Raw genomic sequence first — 12,154 nt, 5'->3', positions numbered from 1 at the left:
CCACAAACCTTCAATTTGTAAAACATACAGTAACTGCAAAGCACAATAAAGTGAGGTCTGCCTGTATTTCCCCAACAGTAGTACCTGGAGAGACCAGAAGCACGGGGGGTCTGAGGTCATGTATGGATCTCGGTCCAATCTGGAGGCCAAGGGTTGAACCAGAAAGTCAGCCCAAGTGCCTTAGGGCCCCCGAGCTTGGAAATTGACCGAGGGTGACCCGGTCAGGAGCCAGGTCCACTGTACAGGGTCAGGCTGATGAATGGCTGGTGTGGGAGTGGGAAGCAAAAAGTACAAACATGGACAAGAAATCTTGAGCCCAAGAGGCCTCAGACCCTGAAGCTGGTTGACTTTGGCAACCTGGGATGTGCCTTGAGAGACTAAGAAAAATGTGGGGGCCACTTTCTTTGCCCCTGGAGGGGATTAATTGTGTCACCGAGATTTGTACAGTGTTTTGCCAAATTTTGCTTTGCCCTGCACGCTAGGAGTGCTCGCTCCTCTCTGTATGTGAGGGACGTGTGTGGCCCTGGCTCCCTTTTGCTCTTTCAGTCACTCTGGTGTCCAGGGGGCCTCCTGATCTCTGCTCTCGCAGGAGCTGTGCGGGTCCTGCCAGGTCCTCTGAAGGGCTCATCACACCAGAGCGAGAGAGTTTGCTCTCTCCCATGTGTGTGATGCTGCGGGGAACGGGGCAGTGGGGTGGGGTGCTGGGGGGGTCACTGTGTCTCCCCGCATCAGTTACCCCTCCTCCTCTGCACTGAGGAGAGACCCCCCCTTGCTCTCCACCATCACGGCGGGAGCTCAGATGGCTCGGAGAGACATCCCTCTGTCCACCGACCTTATTTATGCTCCTCTGAAAGGCTGGCCCGGCTCTCCCAGTTTATGGTTTGTCTGCTTCACTGGGCTTCCCAAAGAGATCAAGTAAGAAACTATTTTCTGCTTTTCAGTCCTCTGGTTGCTGGCCTGGCCTCATGTTCCCTTTCACTAATGCCTCTTTGGCATTTTTGTTTGCTAATGCCTAATTCACTAAACTAAGCAGATGGGGTTTGGGACAATTACTAAAGAACTGCTGTGGCCACAGGGCTCCCCCCACCATACACACACACACACCATCGCCACCTGCTCCGGGGAAGCTCTCCCCAGTCCAGGACTCTCGGCTCTCTCACAGACACACAGCACTTACGCTGCTGAGTCTGACCTGCTTTTCCAATGGGGAACTGTGTGGGGAAGATGGGGACACAGAGTGCCCCCTCCTCCTGGGGTGTTGGCCTGCTAAAGGGACCTCAGGTGGGTCTCCGTTAACCAATGTTTCTGATGTTAGGGTGGATACAGGCTGCTTTCCAAGGGGATCGAACTGAGTAAGAGCAGACTTTGAGGGGCCACCTCCCCACCGTACATCTCAAAAGAAGTTTGTCATTTCCCTCACTCTGCGCTGTGAGTCTTGCCTCTGAAATCCCTGGCTCCCCACGCCAGTTTCCTGCTCTTCCCAGATCGGCTAACTCCCTTTTGCTGATCTGACCTCTACCCTCTTCTTTGTATTCACCCCACCCAAGCAGAGCATCTCTTTTAGGAGCTGGCTTGCTCTGCCCCCCTGAACTACGTATTCACAGCATTTGAGTACGGCTTGCATTTCCCCAGGGCACTCGCCCCTGCTCTCTGGGGGGTTCAGATGTGATTGGAGAGCATAGCCGTCCTCAGCCCCCACTGGTGGCTCCTCCCGCACACAGAGTTCTGCCTCTTGTCCGAGGGAGGGGGTCCCTGCACCTGGAGCCCGTCCTTGGTGCTTTCTATTGTTCTCATATGGGGTTTGGAAGTTTTTTTAATGTTAAAGCCATATCGTGCCTAGCCTCTCTTCTGTCCTCTAGTTTCTGGGATGGCCTGACCTTTCCTGAGTAATTGGCTTTGCATTCACTAAAAGTGAAAAAGACAATCTGTGGATGTACCCCTGCATTGCTGCAATGGTCCCCGTTCCCCTCCACTGTGCTTTGCTGGCTCCAAGGCAGGTTGCTCCCTGGTCTCCGAGGAGGTCTAAACTCTGCGACTGACCATGGCCTTGCACTTGGATATTTGCACATTCCTTGATAAAACGTGCCGATGAACCCCCTATCACAGCCCTGTTGCGGTAGCTTCCCCTTTGGTACCCTAGTTGCTGGGTTAACCTCATTTTTACTTTTCAGTTGCTTTTTACATTCACTACAGTGAATAATACTATTCTGGATGGGGCACTTAAGATGGGCTGCCAGTGTATGGCCTTCTGCAGTCTCCTCCGTTTCACATGATCTGCCCTGAGCCACAGCTCCCTGCTCACCAAGGGTGGCAGACAGTGCTGGGGTGATCTCCATGATCCCCAACTCTCGGTATCCATGCTTTTGTGTAACTTCCTCCCCTTGAGTATGAGTGGGACGTTCTAACCAGCAGAATGTAGCAAAGGTGATAGGATGAGCATGGTGACAGTGTGTAAGACTGTAGCATTCATCTTGTGTGAAGACTCTCACTCCCTTTAGGCTTTGAAGAAGCAAGCTTCCGTGTTGTGAGCTGCCCTAAGGAGAAGGTCACGTGACAAGTAGCTCAAGGTGGGCTCTGGCTGACTGCCGGCAAGAAACTAAGGTCCTCAGTCCGAAGACCACAAGGAACCGGATGCTGCCAACAGCCATGTGAGTGAGGAAACAGCTCTTTTGCTCGTAGAGCCTTAGAAGAGACCACAGCCTCAGCTGACACATGGGCTGAAGACTTTACTGCAGAGGACTCAGCTGAGCCAGCCTCAAACCACAGAATCCGTGAGATGTTAAATGCGTGTTGTTTTAATCTGCTAATTTAGTCTTAAAATTATTCCCCACCATTAGATAACGAATATGCTGATGATGTATAAATTCTGCTAGTAATGCTTGTCCTTGGGCCCCCATGCCTATTTTTCCTTCCCAAATGGACTGATATCTCCTCTGTAGTAGCCTTAGCTGTTGTTATGGTCTAAATGTTCGTGTCCCTCCAAAATTCATATGTTGAAATCCTAGCCCCCAAAAATGATAGTATTGGGAGGTGGAGTCTTTGGGAGGTGCTTAAGTCACGAGGCTCTAGCCCTCACGAATAGTATTAGTGTTTTATTAAAAAAAAAAAGAGAGCCAGGGAATTCCCTGGTGGCCCAGTGGTTAGGACTTGGCGTTTTCACTGCCGTGGCCCGGGTTCAATCCCTGGTCGGGGAACTAAGATGGCGTAAGCCACTCGGAGTTGGAAAAAAAAAATGAAAAAGGAAAAAAAAAGGAAAATAGAAAAAAAAAAGAGAGAGAGAGAGAGAAATCCATCTGTTACCCGTTCCACCATGTCACCATGTGATGGCACAGAGAGAAGGCACCAGCTATGAGCCAGGAAAAGGACTCCCACCCAACCGAGCTGGCACCCTGATCTCAGGCTTCCAGCCTCCAGAACTGTGAGAAATAAACTTCTGTTGTTTGTAAGATTCCCAGTCTGTGGTATTTTGTTACAGCAGCCTGACCGCACTAAGACAGTTAACTTTGCATATAATACTCTGCTTCTAGTTTCAGCTAGGAGTAGGCTGATTGATTGCTGTTCTCTGCAGGTATTTAAACTGTTACCGACAACTTTTGCTCCACCTCCATGTCTGATTTCTCACTGCACAAGGTGTCTGCTTTATCCATCATGGTCTTGTTGTGACCTTGGGATAATGTGCTGCTGCCTTTGGGCACCACTGTGCTCAGTGCTCTGAGAGGATGCCCCAGGTCATTTTCCTCATGCTACACAGATAGCTCTATCCACTCTTGCCCTGACCACTGCTTTACTAAGACCTAATCTTTTCTCAGACATTGACCTTTTAAAAATAGCCTTATTGAGTGGATGGACCTAGAGTCTGTCATATAGAATGAAGTAAGTCAGAAAAAGAAAAACAAATACCGTATGCTAACACATATATAAGGAATCTAAAAAAAAAAAAAGGTACTGATGAACCTAGATGCAGGGCAGGAATAAAGAGGGAGACATAGAGAATGGACTCGATGACATGGGGTGGGAGGGTGAAGCTGGGGCGAAGTGAAAGTAGCATCAACATATATACACTACCGAATGTAAAATAGTTGGCTGGTGGGAAGCAGCCGCGTAGCACAGGGAGATCAGCTCGGTGCTTTGTGATGACCTAGAGGGGTGGGATAGGGAGGGTGGGAGGGAGACGCAAGAGGCAGGGGATATGGGGATATGTGTATGCATATGGCTGATTCGCTTTGTTGTGCAACAGAAACTAACATGGTATTGTGAAGCAATTATACTCCAATAAAGATCTATTTAAAAAATAGCTTTATTGAGGTATAGTTTATGTACAATAAACAGCGCCTATTTAAAGTCCACTTTGACATATGTATACACAATGAATCAAGATAGACATTCCTGTTACCACCAAAAGTTTCCTCTTGCTCCTTTGTAGTCCATCCTTCCTTCCATTTCCATCCTCAGGCAACCACTTATTTACATTCTGTCATCACAGAATAGTTTGAGATCTTTCTAGAGTTTTAAATAAATTGAATTGTAGAGTATGTACTTCTTTTTACCAGTGTTCTTCCATTCCACCTAATGATTTTGAGGTTCATACAGTTTGTTGCATTTATCAATCATTCTTTCCCTAATATTGCTGATAGTATTCCATTGTATGGATATATGACAATTTATTAATCCATTCACCTGGTCATGGACGTTTATGTGGTTTCCAATTTTTGCCTATTACAAAGAAAGCTGCCTTGAACATCCATGTACAAGTCTTTGTGTGTACGTGTGTCATCTTCTCTCTTTGTAAATATCTAAGAGTGGAATTACTGGGTAACATGGGACGTGTACGTTTAACTTTTTAAGCAACTGACAAACTGGTCTCCAACTGCTCCACATCCTCCCCAACACTTGGTATGGTGAGTTTTAAAATTTTTTAGATTTTTATTTTTATTTTTTCAAATTTATTTATTTACTTTTGGCCACGTTGGGTCTTCGTTGCGGTGCACAGGCTCTAGGTGCGTGGGCTTCCGTAGTTGCGGCACACGGGCTCAGTAGTTGCGGCTTGCGGGCTCTAGAGCGCAGGCTCAGTAGTTGTGGCACACGGGCTCAGTTGCTCCGGGGCCTGTGGGATCTTCCCCCACCAGGGCTCGAACCCGTGTCCCCTGCATTGGCAGGCGGATTCTTAACCACTGTGCCACCAGGGAAGTCCTTGGCTTTTTTATTAGTGTTTAGTGAGTGGTATCTCATTGTGGTTTGATTTTTCATTTCCCTAATGACTAATAATGGTTGAGCATATTTTCATATGTCATCTATATAATTTCTTTGGTCAAGTGTCTATTCAAACTGGTTGCCCTTTTTATTAGATTGTTTGTCTTCTTATTATTGCATTGTAATAGTTTTTTTTGCCGCACCACGCAGCTTGTGGGATCTTAGTTCCCCCACCAGGGATCAAACCTGCGCCCCCTGCAATTGAAGCATGGAGACTTAACCACTGGACTGCCAGGGAATTCTCTGTAATAGTTTTTTAAGATACAAGTCTTTCATCCAACATGTGTTTTGCAAATACTTTTACCCAATCTGTGGCTTGTCTTTTTATTTTCTTAAGCGTCCTTTAAAGAGCAAAATATTTTAATTTTGATGAGGTCTACTTTATCAATTTTTCTTTTATATTTTGTGGGGTTTGGGGGAGTCTTATTTAAGAAATCTTTTCCTAAAACCTAGGTCATTAAGATTTTACCCAGTGTTTACTTCTAAAAGTTTATGGTTTTGTCTTTTACCTGTATGCCTATGATTTTGAGTTAATTTTTGTATTTGATGTAAGGTAAGGGTCAAGTTTTGTTTTAAAAAATATGCTTATCCAATGTTTTCAGTACTATTTGTTGAAAATATTATCTCTTCTCCGTTGTATTGCCTTGACACCTTTGTCAAAAGTCAGTTGTCCATATAGTTGTGAGTATGTTCTGAACTCTGTTCTGTTCCACTGATCTCTAAATCTATCTTTATGCCAAGATCACACTGCCTGGATTATTGTTGCTCTATACTAAGTCTTGAAACTAGGTAGTGTAAAGTCCTGCAACTTTGGTCTTTTCCAAAATTGTTTGGGCTGTCCTAAGCCTTTTGCAATTGCAAACAAAAGAAGAGCAAAGAGCATTGCACTCACCATTCAAGTCTGCAAAGATTAACCCGCTGCAGCTGCTGACCGACAGCGCACTTGGTGCTTCAGACAGAGGAAATTAAAGGTGGTAACGGGGTGCTCTGTTCTTTGGGCAAACAGGCCTTTAGATAGTTAAGATGCATTTCAGGACGGATTTTAATGAACCTGCTTCTTGCACCTTCCCATACGTAGAAAAGCACTATATTCATTGAGTTGAGATATCTGTTTTTGGTGACTAGCAGTAATGTTTTGCCAAAGGGTATGCTGACTGCTTGTATTCCCTCACACACACACAAATCACATATAAACTAGCCTCTACCCCCACTACGTCTTTGGAGCAGTTCCTCAGAGCTATCTGAGAGGCTGTCTCCTGGGCTATACTCTTCAGTAAGACACTGAACAAAACTTAACTCATAATTCTCACATTGTGCATTTTTCTTTCAGTCCACACATTTCTATAGAAATGTTGGACTCACCCTGTCAATTTCTAAAAAAGGTACTGCTATGGCCTTTTTACTTTACTTCCTCACTTCCTCCCCCTCTCTGTTCTATAAAAGAAACTGGCATCCACACCGCGATAAGATGGTTTTTGGGGACACTAGTCTGCCATCTTCTCGGTCTGCCAGCTTTCCGAATAAGTCGCTATTCCTTGACTCAAAAAAAAAAAAAAGGTCCTGCTGTGACTTTATTGGGAATGCATTGAATATATAGATACATTTGGTAGAGTTGACATCTAACAATATTGCATTTTCAAATTTGTGAGCATGGTACATCTTTCCATTTATTTATATATGTATTCTTTAATTTCTTTTGTAATTTTCAGTGTACAGGTCTTGCATATCTTTTGTTAAATTTGCTCCAACCACTTAATACTTTTTTCATGCTACTGTTAAGTATTTCATTTTTTTTCATGTATTGTACACGGTCCTTTATGTTTTGTTTTCTTTTTCTTTCTCTTTATTTTTTCTTCCAGTTTTATTGAGACATAATTGACATAACAGCATTGTATAAGTCTAAGGTGTACAGCATAATGATTTGATCTACACACATCATGAAGTGAGGATCACAATAAGTTTAGTGAACATCCATCATTTCATTTTGATACAAAATTAAAGAAATAGAAAAAAGTTTTTCTTGTGATGAGAACTCAGGATTTACCCTCTTAACGACTTTCATATATAACATAAAACAGTGTGAATTCTATTTATTATGTTGTACATTATAGCCCTAGTACTTATTTATCTTATAACTGGAAGTCTGTACGTTTTGACTGCCCTCATCCAATTCCCTCTCCTCCCACCCCTACCTCTGGTGGGTACATGGTCCTGTTTAAAAATAATTCAATTGCTGGAAATCCATTGCTAATATACATAAGTGCAGTTGGTATTTTTATTGACCATGTGTCTTTCGATGTTGCTAAAATCGTTTATTAATTCTATAAGCTTTTAAAAAATAATTCCTTAGGAATTTTTACATAGATAATGAAATCCTCAGCAAATAAAATTTTATGTCTTCTTTTCCTATATGTATTCCCTGAAAAAACTTTATTGCATTGTTGCATGTTTACTTTTTTAAGTAAATGCAGAAACTTTTCCCAGGGTGGCTGTTTAACGTTACACTCCCACTAGCAACATATGAGATATCCACTTTCTATGCATCCTCCCCCAGTATTTGATGCTTTCACTATTTTTAACTTTAGCCATCATAATAGGGTAAATTCATCTTTTTGTATAGATTTCCAATTGTCTCAGCACCATTTGTTGAAAAGACCATCATTTCCCCGTTGAATTGTCTTGGTACCCTTGTCAATATCAACTGATCATTCTAATATACAAAATATATAAAGAACTCTTATAACTTAACAAAGACAACTCAATTTTAAAATCAGCAAAGGACATGAATAGACATTTCTACAAAGATAAATGGCCAATAAGCAAATGAAGAAATGTTCAACATCATTAGCCCTAGGGAAATGCAAACAAAAATTACAATGAAATACTACTTCACACCCACTAGGATAGCCAGAACTTTTAAAAAAGGAAAATAACAAGTGTTGGAGAGGATAAGGAAAAATTTGAATCATCTACACTACTGGTGAGAATGTAAAATGATGCAACCTATGTAAAACAGTTTGGTGGTTCTAAGTTAAGCATAGAATTACCATATGATCCAGCAGTTCCAGTCCTAGGTATGGATGCCCCAAATTGAAATCGGGTGATTAAATAAAACTTGCACATGAATGTTCATCGTAGCAATATTCACAATAGCCAAAAGCTGGAAACAATACAAATGTCCATCAACATATGAATGGATAAAGAAAAGGTGGTATAGCCATACAATGGAATACTATTCAGCCATAAAAAGGAACAAAGTACTAATACATGCAACAATCTGAGTGAACCTCCAAAACATTATGCTAATTTAAACAAGCCAGACACAAAAATTCACATATCGTATAATACCATTCTTATAAAATATCCAGAATAGGCATATACATAGCGACAGAAAGCCTGTTTGTTGTTGCCAAGGGCTGGGGTAGGGAGGGAATGGGGAGTGACTGCTTAATGGGCATGGCATTTTGTTTTGGGGTGATGAATTGTTCTGGAACTAGATAGTGGTGATGGTTGCACAACGTTGTGAATGTACTTCATAGCACTGAATTGTATATTTTAACATGATAAATTTTATGTTATATGTATTTTACCACAATAAAAAAAACAATTGATCATGAATGTAAGGATTTGTTCATAGTCTCTCAATCTGTTCCATTGATCTACACACCTACTTTGCACCAATACCACACTGTCTTAACTGTTGTGGCTTTATAAGTTTTGAAATAGGTATGGTAAGTGATTCAACTTTTTCAAAATGTTTTGGCTATTTAAGGTAATATACACTCCACATACATTTTAGCATCAGCTTTTCAATTTCTATAGGAAAGTCAGCTGAGATTTTGATAGATACTGTGTTCAGTCTACAGATAAATTTGGGAAAGATTGCTATCTTGACGATATTGAGTCTTCTAATTCACAAAATGTCTTATTTATTTAGAGCTGTTTTTTCATTTAAAAAAAATTTTTTGAAGTATAGTTGATTTACAATGTTGTGCTAATTTCTGCTGTACAACAAAGTGACTCAGTTATACATATATATAATCTTTGTCATATTCTTTTTCATTATGGTTTATCACAGGATATTGAATACAGTTCCCTGTGTTATACAGCAGGACCTTGTTTATCGTCTTATACATACTAGTTTGCATCTGCTAATCCCAAACTCCTGATCCTTCCCTCCCCTACCTCCCCCTCCCCATCGGCAACCACAAGTCTGTTCTCTATGTCTGTGAGTCTGTTTCTGTTTCATAGATATGTTCATTTGTTTCGCATTTTAGATTCCACATATAAGTGATATCATATGGTATTTGGCTTTCACTTTCTGACTTACTTCACTTAGCAGGATAACTTTTAGGTTCATCCGTGTTGCTGCAAGTGGCATTATTTCATTCTTTTAATGGCTGAGTAATATTCCATTGCATATATATATATGTATACCAACTTTGCGTTCCTGGGATAAATGCCACTTGGTCATGGTATGTATGTCTAGGGTGTTTGGACCAGGCCTTTCCTGGCCTCCCTACTTCCCATTCACAGAGGATGTGATCCATGAAGCAGAAAAAAGAGAATCATAGTGAGGGGGGTGTGGAGTGCCCAGTTTCTTCAAGGGCTGCATCCCTCATCAAAAAGCAACACCTTCCATGCCAGGCTCCCATCCTCCCAAGGACCCCACAGAGGAGCCCCTCACCCCCCTGAAGCACACACAGGGCATAGACCCCAGCCCACTTCCCTATGGCCACCAAATTGGCGCCCTCACCAATGATGGGAGGAGCCAGGATGTCCCCGCCCACCTCCTCTTAGCGGCCACAGGAGCCCACCCGCTGCACCCTCATCGGCTGGACGGCCACGGAGGTGGGCCCTGTGCATCGCACATCCAGGGATTCGAGCGTGGGGCCCGTGTCACCTCCTAGGGTGGCAGCAGGGTCCCTTGGGGGCACCGAGGCTGAGGACAGACAGCAGGAGGCTCAGGCCCTGAGAGGTCACTGTGACCAGAGGGCATCCGCGCGGCAGCAGCGGCGTCAGCCTCGTGCATCATCTCGTGTGGCGCATGCCCAGGCCGCGGTGACCACGCTCAGGCCTCTGACCAGGGCGGTGCCCGTCTCCCGGAGGAGGGGGACCCCGCGGAGGGGGAGTGCCCCGAGCAGCCAGGGCTCCCACCAGGTACCCTCTCAGTCCCCTTGTGCCCCCACAGCACCCTCGCAGAGAAGGCCCACAGGGGCACTTCCCGGCCCTGCATTTCCCCAGCTGTTCCTGCAGCAGATGCCTTTCCAGATTTCCCCTACGGTGCATCGGCCCGATTTGAGCGTGACTCTGATTATATTTCACAAACGCCCATGTATTTGAAACCAAGTGGATGAATCATGTATCTGTCCCCGGTCGGAGGGCAGGGCCGTGTTTAACTTGCTCACCTTTGTGCCCTAAAAACCTGCCCGGGAGTCTGGCACCGAGGGGATGACTCGGGGGACACTGATAAGGCATCATTTTGTTGGCGGGGATCCTTTAAACTGAGAAGGTTTGCTGGGGAGCGTGGTGTCCCTGCTCTGGTTGCATGGATTCTTATGTGTGCTGAGTGCTCGTCTGTGCCCGGGCAGGAGTGGGAGGTGAGCACCTGACTTCACCCCAGACCCCAGGCAGGCTGGCCTCAGCACCAGGACAACTCCCACGCCCCTGGGTTCTACGTTGTAAAAATAGAACTACCGTGTGATCCAGCAGTCCCACTTCTGGGTATACAGTTAAAGGATATGAAAACAGAATATCGAAAAGATATCTGCACTCCCATATTTATTGAAGCATTATTCGTAATAACCAAGATATGGAAAGAATCTAAGAATCCATTAATGGATGAAAGGACAAAGGAGATGTGATATGTATATACACACACACACACACACACACACACACACACACACACACATATGTATACACACACATAGAGAAATTTTTTTTCTTTTTTTTTTTTGGCCACATAGCATGTGGGATCTTAATTCCCCGACCAGGGATGGAACCTGCGCCCCCTGCAGTGGAATAGCGGAGTCTTAACCATTGGACCACCAGGGAAGTCCCATAGAGGAATTTTTTTATTGAATTATAGTTGATTTACAATATTGTGTTAGTTTCAGGTGTACAGCAAAGTGATTCATATATATTATATATATTCTTATAAGAATTATATATATAATTATATAATATATATATTCTTCTTTTCTTTGATGCTTTTCCATTATAGGTTATTATAAGATATTTAATATAGTTGCTTGTGCTATAAGGAAATTGTTGTTGTTTATCTATTTTATATATGGTATTGTATACCACAGAGGAACATTGTTCAGCCATGAGAAAGAAGGAAATCTTTCCATTTGTGACAATATGGATGGGACTTGAGGGCATTACGCTAAGTAAGATAAGAAAAACAGAGAAAGACAGATACTATCTGACATCACGTTATGTAGAATGTAAAAAAGCCAAACTCATAAAAACAAAGAGTAGAACCATGGTTAGCAGGGGCTGGGAGGTGGGGAAATTGGGGAAAGGTTATTTAAGGATACAAATTTGCAAACAGGAGATGAGTTCTGGGGATGTAATGCACAGCATAGTGATTATAGTCAACAATACTGTATTATAAACTTTAAAGTTGATAAGAGACTAGATCTTATATGTTCTCATCACACACACAAAAAAATGGTAATTATGTGATGTGATGGAGGTATTAGCTAACACTACTGGTGGTAATCAAACTGCAAAGTATAAATGTATCAAACCAACATGTGTACACCTTGAAGGTAGACAATTTATACGTCAATTATATCTCAATAAAAAATTACTCCCTACAGTTAAAAACTACAAATGGCCAATGGACATATGAAAAACTTTAATCTTGATATGTTTTCAAAGACATGCAAAATAA

The sequence above is a fragment of the Balaenoptera ricei genome, chromosome X (genome assembly GCF_028023285.1).
Source record: "Balaenoptera ricei isolate mBalRic1 chromosome X, mBalRic1.hap2, whole genome shotgun sequence".
Lineage (NCBI taxonomy): Eukaryota > Metazoa > Chordata > Mammalia > Artiodactyla > Balaenopteridae > Balaenoptera > Balaenoptera ricei.
Note: the sequence above shows the minus strand (reverse complement) of the source record.